This window comes from Varroa jacobsoni, unplaced genomic scaffold (assembly GCF_002532875.2).
Source record: "Varroa jacobsoni isolate VJ856 unplaced genomic scaffold, vjacob_1.0 contig01555, whole genome shotgun sequence".
Classification (NCBI taxonomy): Eukaryota; Metazoa; Arthropoda; class Arachnida; order Mesostigmata; family Varroidae; genus Varroa; species Varroa jacobsoni.
Genome location: NW_019214656.1, coordinates 17,747 through 38,502, shown reverse-complemented (window position 1 = coordinate 38,502; position 20,756 = coordinate 17,747). Strand labels below are relative to the sequence as shown.

General features: G+C 42.6%; 1 protein-coding gene across 1 annotated transcript in view; it reads left to right on the top strand.

The window, feature by feature from the left end:
• Positions 1–20,756, top strand: part of LOC111272088 (uncharacterized) — a gene marked incomplete at its 3' end in the record, with an annotated part of 41,947 nt that overhangs the window by 3,451 nt on the left and 17,740 nt on the right. Inside the window, exon 2 of the mRNA XM_086973159.1 lies at positions 4,653–5,805. The remainder of the gene's footprint in view (positions 1–4,652; positions 5,806–20,756) is intronic.

The following is a 20,756-nucleotide window of genomic DNA, read 5'->3' as shown; positions in this document are numbered from 1 at the left end:
GCTAACATCATTATGATGATTATACCAACCGTACTAGGCATTGATAATAGCAATTAGAGGACTCAAGATAATGATAGCGGTGTAGCTTGTGCCAGCACAGGATTTTATGGCAAGTTAGTCACGGCATCAATTCGTGTAACAAACATCTCTGCGGGTAGAAATAACATCGACGCTCGTCGATAGAAATACGTATTAACCGTAGTTAAAAGCTAACAGAAAACGATCTAGAGTATTGTGTTCCGTGTACAACGATATGCGTACGCATGCCTATGTTGCTTTGTAGCCCTCAACGCAACGAAGATCCTTATCCCCATAGAATGTGCTAAGAGCAGAGTCGACTTGCGGACCAGTACAAGTCAGTTACGACAAGACAGATTAAATACCGCTTGCTTCTACCGCTTTTGCTGTTACTGTTATTGCAAGCAGAGCATTTGTCCATCACTCTGGTCACGTTCTCTAAGTCTGGTTTCTAATACTACAAATCACAAGGTCCACCACCTCGACCTTCGCACCTTTTATAATCGTAGTTATTAGGGTGAAAGTCATAGCCCGGGCTCAGCTGTTGCTAGAGACAAGTGCTGGTTATCGGAGATATATTGGTCTCTTATGTTGATCCACTGCCGCTGTTGCTACTACTACTGTAGGCAATGGTGGTCGGAAGGGTTATCCTCAACGCAGTACAATCTTCCAGTAGTGTCCATAAGACCTGCAACAGAAAAAGCAATCGGTAAAGTCATAAGCGAAGATCTTCCTTTCTACCGGCAGCGCGAGGTTACAAAGGCTCGAAAAGTTTTAGGCCCTGAGTTGAGCACCAGCAGTATCTCTAATGGTTCGATATGGCTCCCGAATCAATAGCAGCAGGTCCATATAGTGCACACTCCCGTCTTTTGTTTACTCTATTATGCTGTGATAATATATCATTGCGATGCTACCAGCTGCCCTTAATTTACATGGTTTGTCCCCTCGCACTCTCATTTCCTCCCTCAGCTTCAAGCGCGAGAATTCTTTAAACTTGTGTGTGCGGTAGTGAAACTTAGTGGACACCGCTGCTAGTCTCATGCTGATGTTGCTGATACTTCTGTCTGCGTTACCGTTTTGAACGTCATATCTATCTGCCATTGCTAGTAGTGAATCCCTAGCGAGGAGCCGCTTGGCGGGTTTGCTCTGACCAAGCTGGATGGACAAACTGATCGAGAACCAAACCAACAAAGTCAATCCGATCAGCTGACAGCGCCATCGTTAATCATACTACTGAGAAGAAGACTACCCTTAGCTACGGTCGATAAGCTATCGCAAGCCACAGATCAATTAAGCGAAATAGTTGAAATGCACACCAGTTACATCTGTATATATACATATCTCCATGAGTGTCTATGTGTCGAATCTAGTTATGCTGAGGACATACTGTTTCGTCCAGCGTTGACGAATTTTTTTCTGCGTCGTGTTAGGCTAATTTGCTGAGGAGTGCAGCCGACCTACGCACCCAAATGGCTACACACAAGCGTCATTCCCTTCGTCAACGCTGTATCATGTATTTATTATATAGTAATGTTTATATCTGCGCTTATCTGGTGTGTTGACATTAATATTTGCCTGTCGTAGCGCTGTTACTGCTCCTCAATGCCCATCACCACTGAGCTCTGTTCTAGAGACACGCATTAGCGGCACTTGCATAGCCAAACTACACAATCCATCTTCGTGTTTGCCTACACCCTTTTAGACGCTGCCGATGCTACCGCCGCTCCTAGAGCAACCTCCAAGAACGTGTTGTTTCTGCCGTTGCCTCTGGGTCGCTTTGTAGGCGTCTGCCTGTATCGAAGTGCGTTGAAGAGTTGTTCCTCACAAACGACGCGTTAGGGATCACCTCATTTCTGATATTCCGTCTTGAGGAGGCCGAAAACAACAGACTCATTGAAGTTTGCTGTGCTCGTTAAAGCTTGAGCGTATTTGACCATCATTTTTCGCAGGTTTCGCGTCAACGAGCTGTGTACTTGAAGTGGTGGATTCCATCGAGAAGAATTCTGAATCGAGTCTGACTAGCAAAAATGTAGTGCTGAAATACTGTCGAGTTTGCCTCGAGCCACTAGTCGCTGTCATTGCTTCCTTTGCAAATTCCAGTATGATGATGACTTTGGCCTAACTCACTGACTTATTATTAATTGATTACGTGAATTGTGCGCATCTCGGTGGGCCGGTTAACGGGACAGCCGTAAGTGCTAACGCCATCCCCAACGGCGGGAACAACGAAAGCCATCGGCAAAGCTTTGACCCACTGCGAATTCCGCTGTTTTTTGATCCCTGATTGATGAACCAGCTAGGCATATGTTTAATTTTTTCCACATGAATAATATACAACTCATAATATGCACTACACATTTGTGGCAATTAAGCAGAATGTCCAAAAATCTGCGCATTTCCCAGCTGTAACGGTGAAAAACTAAGATGTGCGAATCGGCATCTATAGCAGGAATTTGGCGACGCCTCATTTTGTGGGTCAGTTCGCGCGTCCATGGTTGTTGCTTTGCCTTTCGACGCAACGTGTTTGCTCACCCCTTCTCCACATATGATGCTTCCGTCAACTAAATGAATACCCAGCGAAACTGGTACGTGTTGTCGAGACCATATATAAATTGGCTGGAAAGTTGTTAAAAGTACTAGACGTAGTGACGACAATATTCATGTCAGATTCGACAGTAGCGTCATTTAATTCTGTTGCCTGGACATTCTCCGTTTAGAAGAATTGTTTTTGTTCGTCTACATACGTATGGTACATAGTGGTAGATCTATACGTATGTGTGGTCGTCTACGAGTATTGCCATAGTATAAGGCGCTTGGTCATCAGGCGGCCAGTGTTACCTGATGCCACCGAGGCTGCGTCGGTTGTTGCTGGCAATGACTGTTGCCTCAGCACTTTGCTTCCGGCTTTCAGGTTAGCCACCAACTTTGTTTGCGTGCTGTGTTTTGCTGCTGTTGCGTTGTATTGCTTCGTTCCGATCTGTGCTATTGCTGATAGTTCGCGTGGCGAACGACCAGCAGCCGTACGTAGCAATAAAATCAGCGAGTGCCATTTCATCGGTAGCTCTCTCTGTCTCCTGCGCCTTCACTGTCCCTGTTGCCACCGCCACTGTAGCGTTCCGCCTTTGTCGCGTTGATCGCCGTCGCTGTTGACAGCGCCATCGTCTCTAGATGAGCACTGGCTTTTCAACTGTCTATAATATATTCCAGCTGCCTTTTTAGCTAGAATGCAGTTCTGTAAGAGTGCAGACGAGAAAGCAATAGGAGACCAAACGAAAGGGCCCTACAGAGAAATAGACTAGCAGACAGACAAACATGCAGCCAGCGGCACTAGCCGGCTGGCCTTTCCCAGTAGCAAGAGTGTGCAGTGTCAATGAGCCAACAAAAGGGTACGCAAGCCAGCCCGTAAGTGGTAGTTTGGTTATGGCGCGGTAATTCGAGGTAATCCGTCGCCGCAGCCACTTTGGCTGCTTTACTTTGTGGCGGTAGATGATGAACCAGTTGTTGCCATCGTAGCAAATAGTGTGTCGCGAGGGCCCGTTGGTGCGGCTACTGTTCCCGTCGTTGTGAGTACTGCGCGGTGCGTATGGTTACAGCGCAGAGTCATGCGTACAAGCTGGGCCTCTGGTTGCATCCGAAATGCTGCTCGCCACTGTTGCAAGCAACTTTGTCGATGCAAATACCGGACTATGACAATGGTGTTGGACGAAGGGTTACTGTTTACTATTGTTGTGTGCATGAATTCGCGCTTGTATTGCATGCCAGTTAGTAGTGCATGGACTGTCGACAGGTTAAGAATGCTTTTCTCCTCGTTATGGTATATGACATCACAGTTGCTTTTTTACCGCTGCAGTCGGAAATCCTTTGCAATTAATAGACGACGACGAGAACGGCAGTAGTAGCGGCAGCAGCAGAAGCCGCCGTGTTAATCTGAGCGTAATGTAGATGAAAATATAGAAGCATCAACAACATTAAGAACAATAAATATATTGTACCAGAGTATGCTGTTACAATCGTGACCCCGTTAAGTGTTTCAACTATCTGCTACGCTTTACAAAATTTATTTTTAAGCCATTAAGATGGCGAAAGACAAGCTATTTCTGTACACCTGGCAATTGTATTAATCGCCACAGATTCAATAAAAGCTAGGAAATGGCTAACGTTGTCGTCGTTTTTAAGGACTCGCTGCGCGTACACACTTAAATGATACACACAAAGCAATGATCAGTGACACATTAGCGTGTAACGACAGATAATTGGGCGGGAAGTCAACGTTGGGAGAAAAACCGGATCCCACCTTTGACCTCGATGACAGTGATATTTGGAGGGCTGCAATAATATTAGCAACGACAATAACAACAAATTACATTTTCGCTTCTACTCTTTATGCTAAGCATTGCTTCAAATGGTTGGGAGTGTCTTCCAACCTTGAACGAACTGTGTCTAAATCCGACGGTTTTCGAAGCTAGACTTCTCCTCACTAGGTTCACCGAACTTAAACTAGACGAACACGCTACCATTACTAATACTGCTGCACTATTACATACTGTTACTACCAGTTCTGGACATACACCTGTACCTATGAGCGATTAGTAACTGAAAATGGTGTATATGTTTCCCCCTTTTTACTCTTCTAGTTCTAGTCGCGTATTTCGATCGTTGCCTCCCGCATCACTGGGCGTCATCGTTGACACCGTGAGATTTCACAGTGAGATAGAACGTCCGCCGAGCACCTATTCAGGGCGTTGCATACCGACATGAGTGAAGTGGTCACACCGCTGACGCATCTGACCGAATCAGCAAACCTCATCCCACTTAGGTAGCAGCCCGCCGAGTCAATCGGATAACCAATGAGCTTTAACAACTTAATTGTGACCATGTACGTTTGATGTGCATTCGTCTATCGGAATCTATGGAACTCAATTAAAATCCATCATTCGTCTTAAGGCAACGACATATTCTGCATCACAGACAGCTGCGAATCAGTTCTGGCCGACTGCTCGGCGACGACTATGCACCTACAGGGTGCAACGGGAAGCAAAAAACTTCCACTGTGTTTTTATGCTGAATAACCAAGAGAGCGACTTCTGCCACAAACGAAGATCTCGGCCGCCACCGATGGCATCAGCAAAGACATAATCGAAGATGCAGTTGGCGGCGAAAATGGGCATTTAACGCCTCTTTTAAGTATAAGATGTGCTAATGACCGTGAAGGTGAGTGAGTGAAAGAACGAGAAGCACCAGTATGTGAGTCTGTGTGTGCTGTTCTCGTAGGAGAAACCGAAAAAACGTTTATTTTGAACTTCCAGTGCTCCGCGAGCATTGAGAAGAAACAATTAGTAAATCAGCAGCAGGCAGATATACACAGAGACAGCAAAAGACAGTACGGATCAATTTCGCAAGTGAGCTCTCTCTCTATCGTTCTCGCAGTTTTCAACATTAGCGACCTCGGAGCACCGTAGACGGACAGAGATAATGAGCGACAGTGAGAAAAAAGAAGACAACAAAAGACGCTTAATAGCTTAGCTTGTTCGGTTCGTTTTAGTCCTTCAAGGACCCCCCATCGGGGCAATGCTTCATCCGTCCTCTGCACTTCGCCACTTAGGAACTCGATGAAATGATGTTCCTACAGGTTTTTCTGTAGTGAGGCCAAAAATCGCCTCTGAGATCTGTGTTGAATATCAGAGTTGCCTTTAATATTTAGTGTACTTGTAACGGCGAGTGCAACTCTACAGACGGAAACCCAGACCAACCTGCCACTAGCGTGAAAACACGCCAATGGCTCTCAAGGTATGTAGCTATAGGACTATATCTATATCCGTATAGTGCTTTTTTTGAGGCTGTTCTAAAGAGATAAACAATAGGATTTTTTTTTTCGCTTTCTCCATGCCTATAGATATAACACAAATCTATTGAATATAATACATCTATATCTGTTACATTTGTAGGCCTAATAGAGGGAGGTGTTATAAATAGAAACAAAGTAACTGGAGAAACGTTACGGTTCTTGCGTAGTTCTGTGTGGGCGCTAGTTCATACTAGCGTCAAGAACGTTCCATATATGATACAGCAGCAGTCCGGTTTTAACGACAGGCCTCCGTTGTTTGGCGCTGTAGGTTAGAGCATCGCGGGGCAGTTCATGCGTTCCACTGCTATTACTAATATAGGTAGCAGTTCTGTGGTCGGTAATTCGAGTCAGAGAGAGGAATCTTTGAAAGTACTTGATCTTTGAATATGACAGGGCAAACAACGCACCCGATACCGTGGAGTGTAAAAATTTTATAAGGAGGTTTACATACATCGAACTATGTTTTTAATATCTTATATAAATCTTGTATAAAATATCATGTATGTTAACGGAAATAGTTACATATGGTTTTTTAAAATAATACTTCATTGCTCGTCGGCAATAATAGACAAGCGGAAGCGTGATGCAAGGTGAACATGACTTTATTGAGTTGTGGCGTAGAGGTATATAGATAGCCGTCCATATTTACACTGGTACGACACTTGCGAGCATCAGATAAAAGCTACCCAGAACCCTAGTTACCTTCAGCTATATACTACACCCATAATCTGGTCATAAATTGTTGTTTCCATTTTATCTGTTCATTTTAGTGGTTCGTATCTTTTCGTAGTTTGTAGTACTAGCGCCAAGAAGGCTACGTTGTCAGCATGCTAGAAAGTGTCGCGGCAAGTTGTTGGTCTGTCATCGGAACTAAGAGCCTTACGCAATGCTAAATGGTCGCACGAAGAATGACTTACTGAAAATCAAGAGATCGTGGTCCGTTCTTTTCAAACTCAACTAAAAGCTTAAACATTTTTCTAATCACTACAGACATTATTATCGTATGCCGCTGGCCCCGTCATTACAGTGTAACCCCGCTTATTCCATCAGCAAACGAGTTTTCGATGTTAGCGAAACCATATGGCATGTATAGAAACAATAATTCCGTATGATGACATACTGTAACCACTCATAATGTGGATCATTATTATGAGTGATAACGTCAACGCAAACGATCGCTGTGTTGATCCATACGTCACAGGTGTTAGGAAACACCACCTGATAATTCTTTTATTGAACGTTCTTTTTTTGGTAGTCGTATCTTCCTGCTGTCATATACGCCGTTCATATACCTGCATAAATATATTAGCGGTCTATATTTGACCAGGCGTGCTACCTTAAACTTTTCGTAATGAACACTCACAGTGACTGCTAATCCTTACCCTGAATCTCCTATATTTATGCACCCTGTACTTATTAGTTTTTTCAGAAGATATGTTAATTGAGTGTATATATAGTAAGTGATTGCAGTATTGAGTCACAGATTAATTATGTTTATTATTTTTGTTTAAAATTGCTCTTCCAAAGTGTTTGACAGAAATACCTGTCTCAGACCTGAATGCGGCTTTTTAATATTGAGAAAGAGTAAGAATTTACGTGTTGAGTAGATTCGATACGCTCCTACGGATTTAGATATTTGGTGTTTCTTTTGCTTGTGTTTACAACACCTGTCGTTAAGTAGGTCGAATTGCCGCAAAAAGCGCTATGAGAAAGTATGATATTATTTTGGTTCTGGAAAGATGTTTTTCCATTCTTTCAGTTGAAGATCTTTTTCCCCGAGTCACATCGTAGCCTTTCATTGTCTGCTGATGACTAGGGCACACGTGAATTTGGTACGTTCCGCCGTCTCTGCCTCTCGACTTTTCGTTCTCGACCTGCCACGCACGCTTACCAGTTCATAATATACATTGTTTTTCCGTTTCGGCCCAAGCCGATGCGGGAGCTTAACGTACCGAGGACATCGGATAAAGCTTTAGCGTAATCGTTCTTTCTTTAATTGTGCCTTTGCTATTACAATGGCCTCAGAAGTGGTGGAGGAAGTACCCACAGAGGCAGCCAATTTGTAGTATAACAGTTAAATGCAGAATTAACAGCCACCCTATGGTGTCGAGGGAGTCCCGTTATAGGTGGTCATTTTCCCTTTTGAGGTGAAGAATCGTGTGTCGCGCGGCCTTAGCGTTATAAACTGCTTGCGGTTTTTGGACGATGCGTATTCAGGACGTTCAGCGAAAAATAGCCCTTGACTATATGGTTTTTAATTGGGGTTAGACCAGTGACCATGATCAATGTTTTGAAACTTGTTTCGCTTAGAGAAGGCTATCGAACACTGGTACTACATCACTGTACATGCATGGTCATGCTACTAACATTGTTTCCTGCGAGTCACGGAACTTTATATCACAGGAACAACTTACCTTACGACTTGTGTTTTATTTCGCGTTTGATTTTTCCAACCACGCTCATTTCTAATCGCGTTAACTGTAAAGACGCTGGTGACAATCTGTTATTCATTTTAGTTAGTGTAGTGGCCTTTGACTGAACTATAGTAAAAACTCAAAGCTATACCATGAGGCGTAATAAATAGCGCTCCTATGAAGGCTCTCATGCGGATCCTGTATTTAGGATTTAGCGAGTCCCACATGCAACGCCGCCTTTGCAGTTGACAAAACGAAGCTAATTCTACAACAAATCAATCGATGGCATCACTACATATTAATTTCCTATCTTTCTGTTACGTTAGTATCGCCAATGATGCTCCGTCTATCTACTTAATTAGCACTAAATACGACAGACCGACAGCAATTGGTCCTATCACCGGAGAAAAAATCATAACCATTTCGCGTGATCAAGTTTATTAATCGAACTAGCTGGTTAACTAGGTAATCCTGCGCAACTGTGTACGTGTAAATTCAGTCAACATATCAAATCGTATGGTGATGGTCAGTGTGGGGGTTCAGCCAGCTTATGCAAACTGGTGCAGACCGACAAAAAGGCAGACAGACAGCCTCACACCTGTACTCATGGCTCTCCTGCTGCCTTAGTCCGCTTGACAAAATAGTTGATCCAATTGTTACAAACAGATCATTTGCTTTTAGTGATTCTGGCAGCCCAAGACCAATCTACACACCTGCATGTATGGGGGGGGGGGGGGAGGCTAAATGGGCTTGTCGCGAGACCCAGAACTAAACGACTACCATCATAAATTTAATAATCGCGTGATTCTACAGACTATTATCATAGTACACACGACGGTGACGCTCCAAAATAAACATGTCACCAACAGGGAAAGGGCCGTTCGAATAACAGGATGCATGCTTGTCTCCGCAAGCTAAAAGTACTCTTGATACTGGACTTATCTGTCAGCCTATGTCAAACTGATGGAAATCAATTCACTGTTAGTTTAATGTAGCACATATAGCAATACACTACTAGGTAGGGGTATATCGGTTATCTGTTACTCAGTGGTGTTGTTATGGGTTGCCAATTTCGAAACCAGTAAGTCCTCGCTGGTCGTTGCTACTTATTACGTATCTGTTCTACCAGTATATATGTGTACCATATTCAGTTTAATTTATGCCTTAATGCGAGACTTCGATTACTCCGCTATGGCCTCTCTGTTGTCCTCATTAATTTGGGGTCTGTTTTTAGAGAACCTTGCACCTCTTGAATTAAAGAAGTCACCATGTACAGTGGCTGCTTTGAAGTGTATTAATTCATTTCAGTGAGTGTTCTTATCCCCTCTACTTTGCTTCAACGTGACCTGCTTATATATACGTGTATATGCATAAATACGTACTCTATTCTGAAAATAATGACAAGCTGTCCTTGACAAGCTCACAACCTTGAAGGAGTCACCAGAATGTCACAAGCGAGACATCCACTACAGGAAAGGAGCAGAAAGAGAAGCTTTAAAGTCATTGTATTATTTCTAAATCATTACTATTGCATCCGGATCAGCAACCACATTAGATGTACGACAAATTAGGTTTACGTGACGAGTAAATCGAAGTGAAGAGATCACGCAAACGTTTTCGAATGGAATACTATCGCGATCACGATCTTTCAGTTATTGCAAAAGGTTTTTGTCTGTTCCATAAACCTATGAACAATCACCTTGATTGCCAAGAGCATGTAAGCGTTCTACAGTCTATCACAAATTTAGCTGCATTTGTACATGGCGTCTTCCTGGTACGAGGCCATCGTGCGATGTACCGTTGTGTATGTGGTAGCATATAATGAGAAATGTAAGATATATAATGTAAATTATAAGATGTTGAAAAAATTATAAGCTAGTTTCTCAATTACACTATTTACAAGTCTCCTTAGGTTTTAACGACGGCCTGCTGACGAACCCGCTGATTTCAAAGTAGCCTGACGGAAATTTTTGGCAGTAATTTGATGCTCTTTTTGAGATGATGCTGCATCGCGGTTTCCACAACCCGCGTGTTTTTGAAATATGTGCACCTCCTTTAAGATGACGTCTCTTCCTTTTGAAATGATATAAGACTCGATCTGCTTATTCAGCATCCAGTAACAAACGAACAAATCGGTTTTCTCAGCTTTTGAAACGAAAATAATTTGTCTTCCACGTGTGTAGTAGAACTAGTCGCTGTTACAGTTAAATTTTACACACATCGACCTTTTTTTTTGTGAATAGCAGCGGATCGTACAGCAGTATGTTGACGGCACAATAACAAACAGTATTATTTAGAAATTACGTAAATCTACGGTAAACGGCGCGTACTGCACTAAAATCGATCTTGTCTTTATTCAGTGAGTATATAGTTTTTGTTGGCAAACTTGTATAATGCACACATGATTGGCGTCAATGATCCTATCGAGCACAAACACGATCTCTATTTACGATGTATCTGCAAAGTTAAGGCATCGCTGGATGAAGGTAACTACTGCTCATAGCCCACGACGTACGCACTGTTCCATATTTGCAAAGCTGCTCGTTGAGATATTCGTAAAGCTATACGCATAGATCATTCATACGGTAACGCGAGCATTTTGCGTTCCTTGTTTCATTCAGCTACAGAACTTCAATGGGAGTATGTATCACGCTCAACTATGACAACGAGAACTATTATGATGCAGTTCGCTGTTAGATTTCAGCATAATGTTACTTTCCGCTTTGAACTACGAGCCAGATCTGCTACGACTCAAGAATTTAGTGCCTGACTTTCTGACCGTTCTTGAGCTAATTGTACAGGCGGTAGCTTTTTTTTTATGTGTCCCTTACTCATTATATATTCCATGTGCGTTTCTAAAAGTACAGCGGGACAGGTTATTTTTACATGATATGTATACAACTATCGGTCCGCTTGCCACTTAGCATTTAATTTACCTTTTCTTCTCTTTACATTGCTATGAAAGTTAAGCTGATCTGGTCCGCTAGCCGAAATCGTAGCGCATTTGTTTAATGGTCATCTTCATTTATCTAGTGCACTGCCTTGTCATGCTAAAACGCCGTATGTTATATAGTATACACGCCGCTTCTACTTAGCGTTCCGTTTCAGTGGAAACGTTTGCCTGCCGCGTTACATTTGGCCATTATCTTCATCCCATCGTCATTAGCGCTATTCGGTTTCACGATAGAGTGCGTTAATTCGTTTGTAGCTGAACAGCTCTAAGGAGCGTAGTGGCCGCTCAGCTCGCCGGCTTTCATCTCCGCTACTTCATAGAATTATATACTTGATCTATATGTAATATGAGGGGTGCGCACAAAGATTGAACGCCAACTCTACCAGACTGTCACGAGAACTCCTATAGCTCGTGAATCCTATCGCTAGACGCCTTCGCTGTTACTGTCGCGGCTATTAGCGCAGTCACTACCGAGATACTAATCATCGTGGCGTCTAGAAGTCGCGCTGCCACCCGGCGGCGTCCATTGGGTGATGCTGCGGACGCCACCGATACGGACTTTATAGATGATATTAATGAAGCTAGTTCCGCGGTTACACGGTACTCTCGTATCGTGGCAGGCGCAGCGCTCTCAGCCTAACGAAAGGACTCGCTGACTAAATTCACGACTCTCGACTGAATGTTTACGGTATTCACTAGAGGTGTTAGTGGTTTATATCTGCACCCATGATTCTGGCTAGTTCGTGCCTCTATGAGCAGTAGGACTTATCAGACTCGATGATAAGTGATGACCGACTGTTTCGGCTACGATGGTCCCGGGTAACCTATCAGAACCCACGACTAAACAACAACAACAAAAACAGAAACAGTGAACAACGGCAACAGTCTCGCAGCAGCCATTCTTCAGGTCAGGCAGTCCGACGATGACATACAAATTTGATTTGTACTAGAATCAATAATAATAGTTTAATACAGCTTCATAGCATAATCTGGCAACGGTCCCTACAAGATACGTCTGCTGTATTTCGGTTTTTTGGTGCAGTTTTTTCGTATATGAAACTGTACGCACCGTTCTTGAGCTAAACTATCCGTCCACGTTTGTGCCACCTGTCACGTCCATCTATCGCACGGCGACTATCGGTCGCAGACGGGATGTTTGCCTGCTGTTATTGCTATTGTTTCACCTACTGGCGTTTACGGAAATGTAAGTTCGCAAATCTGTTTGTGCATCAGACAAGCCCTTAGCCTCCCTGTCTATGTGTGTGATTGTATGCGATGTACCTATATTACGACGCGGATATTGGCAAAGTCAAGTCACAGCGAGTCTTCGCTAGGTCGCTGTATTGTTGAGAGTGGACGATCAGTGTCCTGAAGCAAAATCAGGCAACCGACGAGGTGTATTGTAGCTAATTTGCCTACTCTCTCATAGAACTGACCATCGCTCCCGCAGCTGCTCTCGGGGCTACCGTTACACACGGCCACAAATAAGGCATCGCATGTCCGATAATTCCGAGTTCGCGTAGCATAACACCGTCGGCGGCCATGCTAAGCGACGCAACAATATGGTGGATGGATATGTGAGTACCGTAATGAACACTGTGTTTTTGTATGTGCATAGCATATATCGTCTTTGTTCAGATTGGAACTGCCTTGCCTGGATAAAAGCCTGACTGAAACGTGACGACAAGGAATAACAAAAGGAAAGGGGCAACAGGAAGTATGGAGAGCATTCGTTCGTTGACGGTGTCAGTGAGCTGCTTTCGAAATTTGGCTGCCACTGTCGCATGTCCCACAGTGGCCTTCCGCAGTGAGAATGCCTTAAGTGTTCACACGCAGCGCTTACCCTTCCAACGATTCGGGTTCACTAGTCTAGGCGACGAAGAGAACAGCTGGAAGTATGGCAGGTTAGAATCTGTCTGGTTATTATTATCACTGCTGGAATTCGAATACTACTTGTATATTTTCAGGTCTACAATGTCTTTCTTCCTGCAAGTAGCACAAGCCTCGTCAGGATACGAGTTGATCGGCAGACACGCACGTACAAACTGGCGATAATAGTCGCATCTCCTATGCAATGAACGTGCTTACATAATACGATCATAAAAAGTGACAAGGTATAGCTGGGACTGATTAATTTAGTTAAATCTGTGAAGGAATTCATTGTACTATCGTCTATCGGTGTAGAACACAGAGGTATAGCGCGTAACAAGGTTGATCATAACTCCACGAATGTAAATGAGGATGCCGAAAATAGGTCTAATTCATTGAAACCAACGTGGGTTCCATTATTTCTAAATAGCAGGTCAAAAAAATACGCATGTTAAAAAAATTAGTAGGCTAGTTTGTTGGTCTTTCTTTTGCCATGTATTACGCACTCGCTTAGCGTGGTGTCGCTTTACCATAAACGGTATTATGTATTGTACAGTTCGGAGCGCGGGTTCATTGAAAGAAGGCTGCAAGACCATTTGTATGTAAACGCGTAAAACATAGAAATCGCAGTTACTGAAGTTAGCGGTAGCGGGTTTCACTTACGGTTGAATGTCAATGAAAATTTATTAAGAACTTGAAGCATTGACTAAGGTGGATTTATTTTCTGTAGGACAGCATCTCAAAGCGACATATAAAGAAGATAGTCAAAGATTATATAACATATATATACAATATGGACAGCTCGGTCGATTAAGTAGAATATCATTGATTTTACTTAAATATTTGAAGTAAAGAAAATTTCAGTTTCAATGCCATTAATAGACTTCCTGTTTATATTCGTAATGGGCGGATATTCGTAGTCTTGGTGATGGATGGTAGACTCCTGTTAGAACATTGTGCTGCACAGGTGCGGTCGCCTAACAAAGCACAATGAAATACTTTGTGTAGCCGGGTTGTCGTTGATACGAGTCGTCGCAGAGGCCTTAAATGGTTACCAGTCTAGAGCGCTTCTGAAGAAAATACTGGGGACTTCCCATATTATGGGCGATTTAATCAACACCTCTCTAGATAAACGAATACCAGACTACCGCAAACAGGCTGACTGCCGTTTTACTCCGACGGTCACAGCATGTGTTCTCACTTCTGATCTTTTATCCAGTATGACGACATAACGTTGCGAAAGCCATTCTTACATACCATTTTTCTAATCACCATTTTTTTTCTATTTGAGGATGAAATGATACTTCGCTTCATTATGGATCCTTTATTGATGCACCTACGAATCAGTATGTGAAGCAGCTCCATAGCACCCAGTTAGGCACCATTTTGAACCTATGAGTCGTCCGCTGACAGGTGTCTCAATAAATTACCCTTTAGACCTTCAATGAGGCATCTAAGGCACTAAAATATATTGGAACACTCGCGTCCTATTCGAATTATTTCTGTGGGCGTCTGCAATGTAAATTTTTAATAATAATGACAGTTTTTTTTATAATTATATTTTTTCATAATACTAATAAATAATAATAAAAAAGAACAAATTTAAGTGAAACAAATAAAGGATTAGCAGTTCTTGATCCAACCAGGCGCCAATATATGACCTAGTTTGAGTAATGACTGCTACAGCAGGAGACGATAGCGAATCACAAGATTTAGATGTAGCCAGAGACATGTTCATGCAACTATGCAAGCCTTTATAACCTGAACATCCTTTTGATCGTACGCGATACATGATCTAACACAGAATTTTAGTAAACAATTGTTTGTAGGTGTGAGCGAAATGAACCAATTGTTGGCAGACATATTTTCACGGTAAGGGGTGATTATAATTTCTCATTCGTTCCTTTATGAAGCGTCAAAGGACGAAAAAAAACAGTTTGTTTGTAAATTGTACCCAATTAGTGTCATCTATACCTAACCCTAAAAATCTATTGGTTTTATGAATATGTCTCAAAGGATGTATTGGTGCTTATTAACGTCGCTATTAACAATCTATTCCCTTCAGCATCCTGTTGACTTCTCGATTGACCTCTTCCGCAACACAAGCCAAATTGCTTTCATTCAAAAAAGGATTAATAGCGGTAATAGAGTTATTTATCTGGAGCGTTGTTGACGATGTCATTCTGCCCACGTTCTGGGAGCTCGAGGCAGTACCCATTTCAAAAGTTGCTGGACCTCAGTACAAACTAATAGTCAGTTATTCTTCCGTCACGAATCAGTCTTTTTAGATATCCAAGGTGAGGTTTCGTTGGCGAAATAGTTAAATGTTCTAAGGGCAATCAAGCAACGTAAATTCAGTGATTCAGCGTACAGCTAGGTTGTCTTAAGAACCTTGGGAGCCTTAAGGACCTTCAAAACTCCGTTTTACTCTGACTGCGTCTATCGAATTGAAGGTCAACCGTAGTGACCTTCGTCGGAGAGGATTAGGTCAAGAAGTCAAGGTTAAAAACGAGTAATGCATGCTTAGATTGCGACAGCATACGAAGTCAAAAATGTACAGATTATGTTCATAACAGTCGGTAGTGGTGGAATTTACAAGTTGGTGCAGTGGTTATATAGGTTAATATTCAAATGTAGGGGTTAAGAGTGTGCAAAACTGCAATGTACTTAAACTAAGTCTAACCTATTATAAATCAACCGCAGGGGAACATCAATTTATTTGCATCTACAGGAATTGCGCATGTGTTTAGCCCCAAGACGGTCTCAGCGAAATACTGTGTTAGTTACAGTCAAGAGAAATTTAGACGTACCTGACGTTATTTACGGAGTGCTCCACACGTACTATATGGAAACGTGAATACCGGACAAACATGCACTAGATTTGTATCCTATACATATATATATATATATATATAAACCCCGCTCAAAGTTGCTTACTACAGCAAACAATCTATACAATTTCAATTTCCCCACTCTACTGTATACCATTTGTACCTAAAAACAAAAGCCAGCAACAGCTAAAACGGAAGCCAAATTAACGCCATGTTTTCTTATTTACTTTTTTAAGTATTCCGTAATTTTGCCATTCCGTCAGTGCACTAATCACCAGCATCGTTTGAAAAGAGTGCAAGAATGGACTCTCATTTCAGTGGAACTAAAACTCTGCACTCAAACGCTTCGCCTCCGATTGGGCCAGCAGCGAACTCGAGGCTAGCTATCCAATAGATGCTCTCCTATTTTTTGCCCCTGCGACTTATTATTGATCGTGTCTATCTATTATCCACTCCTCTATCACTGCGATACTTGTTTATCTACTCGCGTTCTGCCAGCGGCCACCGACATCACGACGTTTTCGTGTGCTATATGTTTTCGTATGTGGTAAGGTGCCCATGGGGGTATGGTAACACTGATAGTTGCCGATGGCTATGGCCAGGAGGTGGCCCGATTGAGGGCAGCCGTGTAAGTGAACGTTCCGCTGTAGCACGAAAGAACATCGATATCGATGAGTAAGCAAGGTTAGGGGTCACACGATTGAGATAATTCTGATAGAAACCCATAGACGAACTGATTGACCGTCACAGCAGCGGCCTTAACGCTACTGAGAATAACGCTGTGTTCAGGAGCAGACACACGGACAAGTGAGTTTGTTTTTGTTTTGACGCTTCATTACAGCACACGAGAACCCGCCTCAAAGCGTCACTATTCATTGCCACCAGGTATCCCAAGGCCCACATGATAGATAAAGGGAGAGCAAAGTCACCATGTGACGAATGCAAGAATTGTTAAATCCGTATGGAATCAACTGCTCAAAATGTACCTTAAAATGATTTATTTATACATGTTATAACTCAAAGTTTCCCTTTTCGAGTTTGAAGGAAATGGCAGGAATATTAAGTGAAGGCATGGGATAAACAGTGGAAATGTCTATAAAGCGGTACTCGACGTATCACCGTATCGAGCCCATAGTGCTCGCTATGGAAGTACCGTTTTTGAAGCAGTAAAGTGAATTCTTCAGCAGTAGCGACCAACAACCAGATGATCACGAGTGCAGCAAGCACCTAAGCAGCAGCATTAACTGCCTAACTCGTGAGTACATTCTCGTACGATATGTAGCTGAACCCTATATTTGCGACAACGTTCCCCCACCATCCATTTAGATAAAGTATGGGGCAGGCGAAAGCTTCAGTAAGCAGCCGTAAGGCTCATGTCACGCTGAGGCAGGCAGCTCTACCAGAATTACAGCACTGATGCATGTTCTTCTAGTACCTTTGGTTTGATCGCTATCGCCATTCGATTTTGGCAAGATCAACATGCTGTGAAAAACTTAGACGTACCTTTTGGTCAACAGTACTAGGCCTCTCAATGCGTTCTATCAATTCGGTGGGCACTGCTTATTAAGTCAGCAGCATTTTCCTGATGCCAACGCCATGTTTGCAGTTTATATCGAAACAGTAAAGGCCCCCTGCTTTCTTGCTAGCTGAGAATCACATCGATAAAGATTCACTGACTGAGCGATGTGAGGTTGCCTTTACAACTGTATATATGGCATATTACTATTAAGTTCAGGGATGACTAAGATAGAGTGATCTAAATAAAGGTTCCGATTTCTACATCCGGTATTTAGGCCGTTAGGTATCATTTCGGACGGCTTACTCCGATGGTATGTTTGTTGAATATCGGTCATACTGATCTCGAACCTTTGTACCTTTACGTATTCAACCGTGCAACAAACTTGATGCATTCGAGTCAATAGCGTAAGCCAGCCTTTGATAGTTGAAGGCTCAGGGTTCGTAGTCTATTCGGCGACGATGTGCCAGCCAGCAGGAGTTAGCGGTTATGCATAGTAACACGCGTCGAATATTGCAGACGCATCGATCCGATAAGCACGGATAGTATATACTGCCACTATAAGATAAGAATAATAATGATAATTATTATTATTCCTATGATTATCATATTTACTCTTTGATAGTGACTGACTGTAGAATGTTAGCTTCTGACCAAATTGGTGGAAGCATTGCTCAAGAAAGCAAATAGTCCTGTGGCTGTAGGAAGAGTCATCAGGATGACGACAAGGCATGTTAGGACATGGCTATGCTTCTTCATTTGTGGACACGCTGCGACTGTTGTTCGTTTTACGACTGCCTGTATGTATAATTGGCCTAGAAGTTAGGTAGGCTGAGATACGTCTTGGTATATATCCGTATATAAGGTATATTACTTTGGTATGATACATAAATTGACTTGAAAAACTACTGGTCCGTTTCTAACAGAACAGCAAAGAAACCTCTCTGTAACCACCGCTTTTGGTATCTACCTTCTCGAAAGCGCGATCTGGTTCACTCGCAGTTATCGAAGGCTTTCCAGCTAAACATCTATCTATATATATGAAATAAGGCAAAAGGTTGTTATTTGTCACCTACTTCTCCTGCCTTAGGCCAGCCGGCGATCCTAGATCCGAGTTGGAATTTCGCATCAAAAAAATGGTGCCCACGTACCGCTTTGTTACTATGATTTTGGCCTAGAAAGCTCACTTGCTACTGCTGTTGATGTTGTGTACACTCGTTAAATTATTGGTACAACACAGGATTCACCCTGATATGGTTGTGGATCACCGTTGTCGAAGTAGCTTGCATGTCTATAAAGCGTGATGAGCATTTGACGAAACTTAGTAAGGATTAGGGGGGCTATGGGATGTTTACCGCCCCTTTCCGTACCCGGCACCCATTGGGGAATCATTCTGTCCGATGGGTTGAGTAGGATTGAGATCGGTCAAACGCGTACCGCAAGTGGGGTAGAGCACGTTGAATGAAATTTTATAACAATAATCATTATTATTACTAATAATAATAACAATAGCAAACGAGAAAAAGGCGAAGTGGAGGGATCCTGCAAACAAGCGCCAAATCGAACTACTGAACCGCGGTACTATGCGAAACAGCTGACTTTGCATTTGCTATATGAGAGTTCTGACTTCGACAAGAATAAAGGGGGTGTGAAGCTTTATGTTGATGATGTTTCGAAGGAGGGGCGGGTCGATGACCTCTGCCCGAATGGGAAATGAACGTTAATTTCAACAGCGTTCAAAGGGGGTAAGAGCGCGCTCGGTAGTAAACTATAGGTGAGTACGAGTATAAGTAGCAATATCGTCTTAGTAAATAAGAAGAGTTTCATAATGTACATGAATGTATAATTTACAGAAAAGTCAATATGGGAAACTTCATATAAAATATTGGTTGGATGTGACACGTCACCATATTCGTTTTATCAGGGCAAAATGCCGGTGAAAATGGAGTTCACAATGGAGAGTAAGTTAGAAGAATATATATTTGTGTAGCGGTAATTTTTATAGTACTACGGTGTAGTACTCTAATGATTGATTACAAATCGATCTCGTGATGTAAATTGGCCACCACTGATGAAGTTCGCTCTATTGTATGTTGAACTATAATGGCGATAATGAGTGTGACTACGTCATCGTAAGCAGTGACGGACGCCGACCTCACTGCGATGCAGGGATTAGGGAAGTGTTTATCCGCTTTCGAAACGACTAGAGGCGTTGCACGCGCGCCATCAGCTATAACTGGTTTATGGTTAATGTGCTTTAAACTGTTATGCGTTTTTGTTGACTCATGAGTAGGATATGATAGGATTAGTTAGTAGGACCTAATCCAACCTGGGGTCCCAATTGGAAATGTTGTCAGCATCACATTAATACCGGAAATTGGCAAAATGTAGACCAGTGGCTACCGAGTTGGGCGGTCAATCCCCCGCCAGGAGGGGACCTGAAGGCTCATTAAAATCAACCTGCGTAATTAGATAGGGATCATTCGTAACATTGTCTAGAATGAATTGGGACGAAATTGTCTGACTGAAAACAGATATTTGGATATAACTTTTTTGCGCAGGCTGGAAGACATATCTCTGACGTTCATTTGTATTTTGTGTAGTTATCAGTGCCCTTAATCAGTTCGGCGCACAAATCTTAAGCCATTGACGAATTCTTTTTCGTGGATAGGTTAGGCACATCTTTGAAGGCCTTCCTTACAGCAATGGTCAGCGAGTTGACGTTTTTGGATCTAGATTTGTTCGAGCCTTACCCATTATAGACCCTTACATAGCACTCGAATGAGCTAATATCAAGCCAAATTCCAGTCAGCCATAAATCTTTGTTCCAGAACACGTTTAGTCAAGCGGCCGCGCATTACATTTCTCATATGGCTAGATGCGACATCTTTTTGAAAGGCTTGGAAGATCTAGCAAAGTACACGATAGTCATGCTTTATAGTACTACAGTTTTTAGGATATTAGAGTGAAACTTTTTCGTTAGCCCTTGCTATGGATATGCCTGTCCAAAGAGAAGATCTAGGGGCATGTCTTCTCCATCAAACACAGCATTAAAATCTTCGATTGTGACTAGAAATGCAGTTTACTCAGGATAGGGATATAATAACTTCCAGAAAGAATTGGGTTTCTACTGTTAAGAATAGCGGGCAAACGTATGCGTGCTGCAATAGACGAGCCGCCAAAATATGTCCTGTGTAAATGTAGGTTGAATCCTGTAAAAGATTCAGCGAAGTTTAACAAGAAAGGTCCTCTTACTATTTTGTAGAACACCCGTAGATAAATTTTGACGGGTTGAGCAAGTTTACAATTG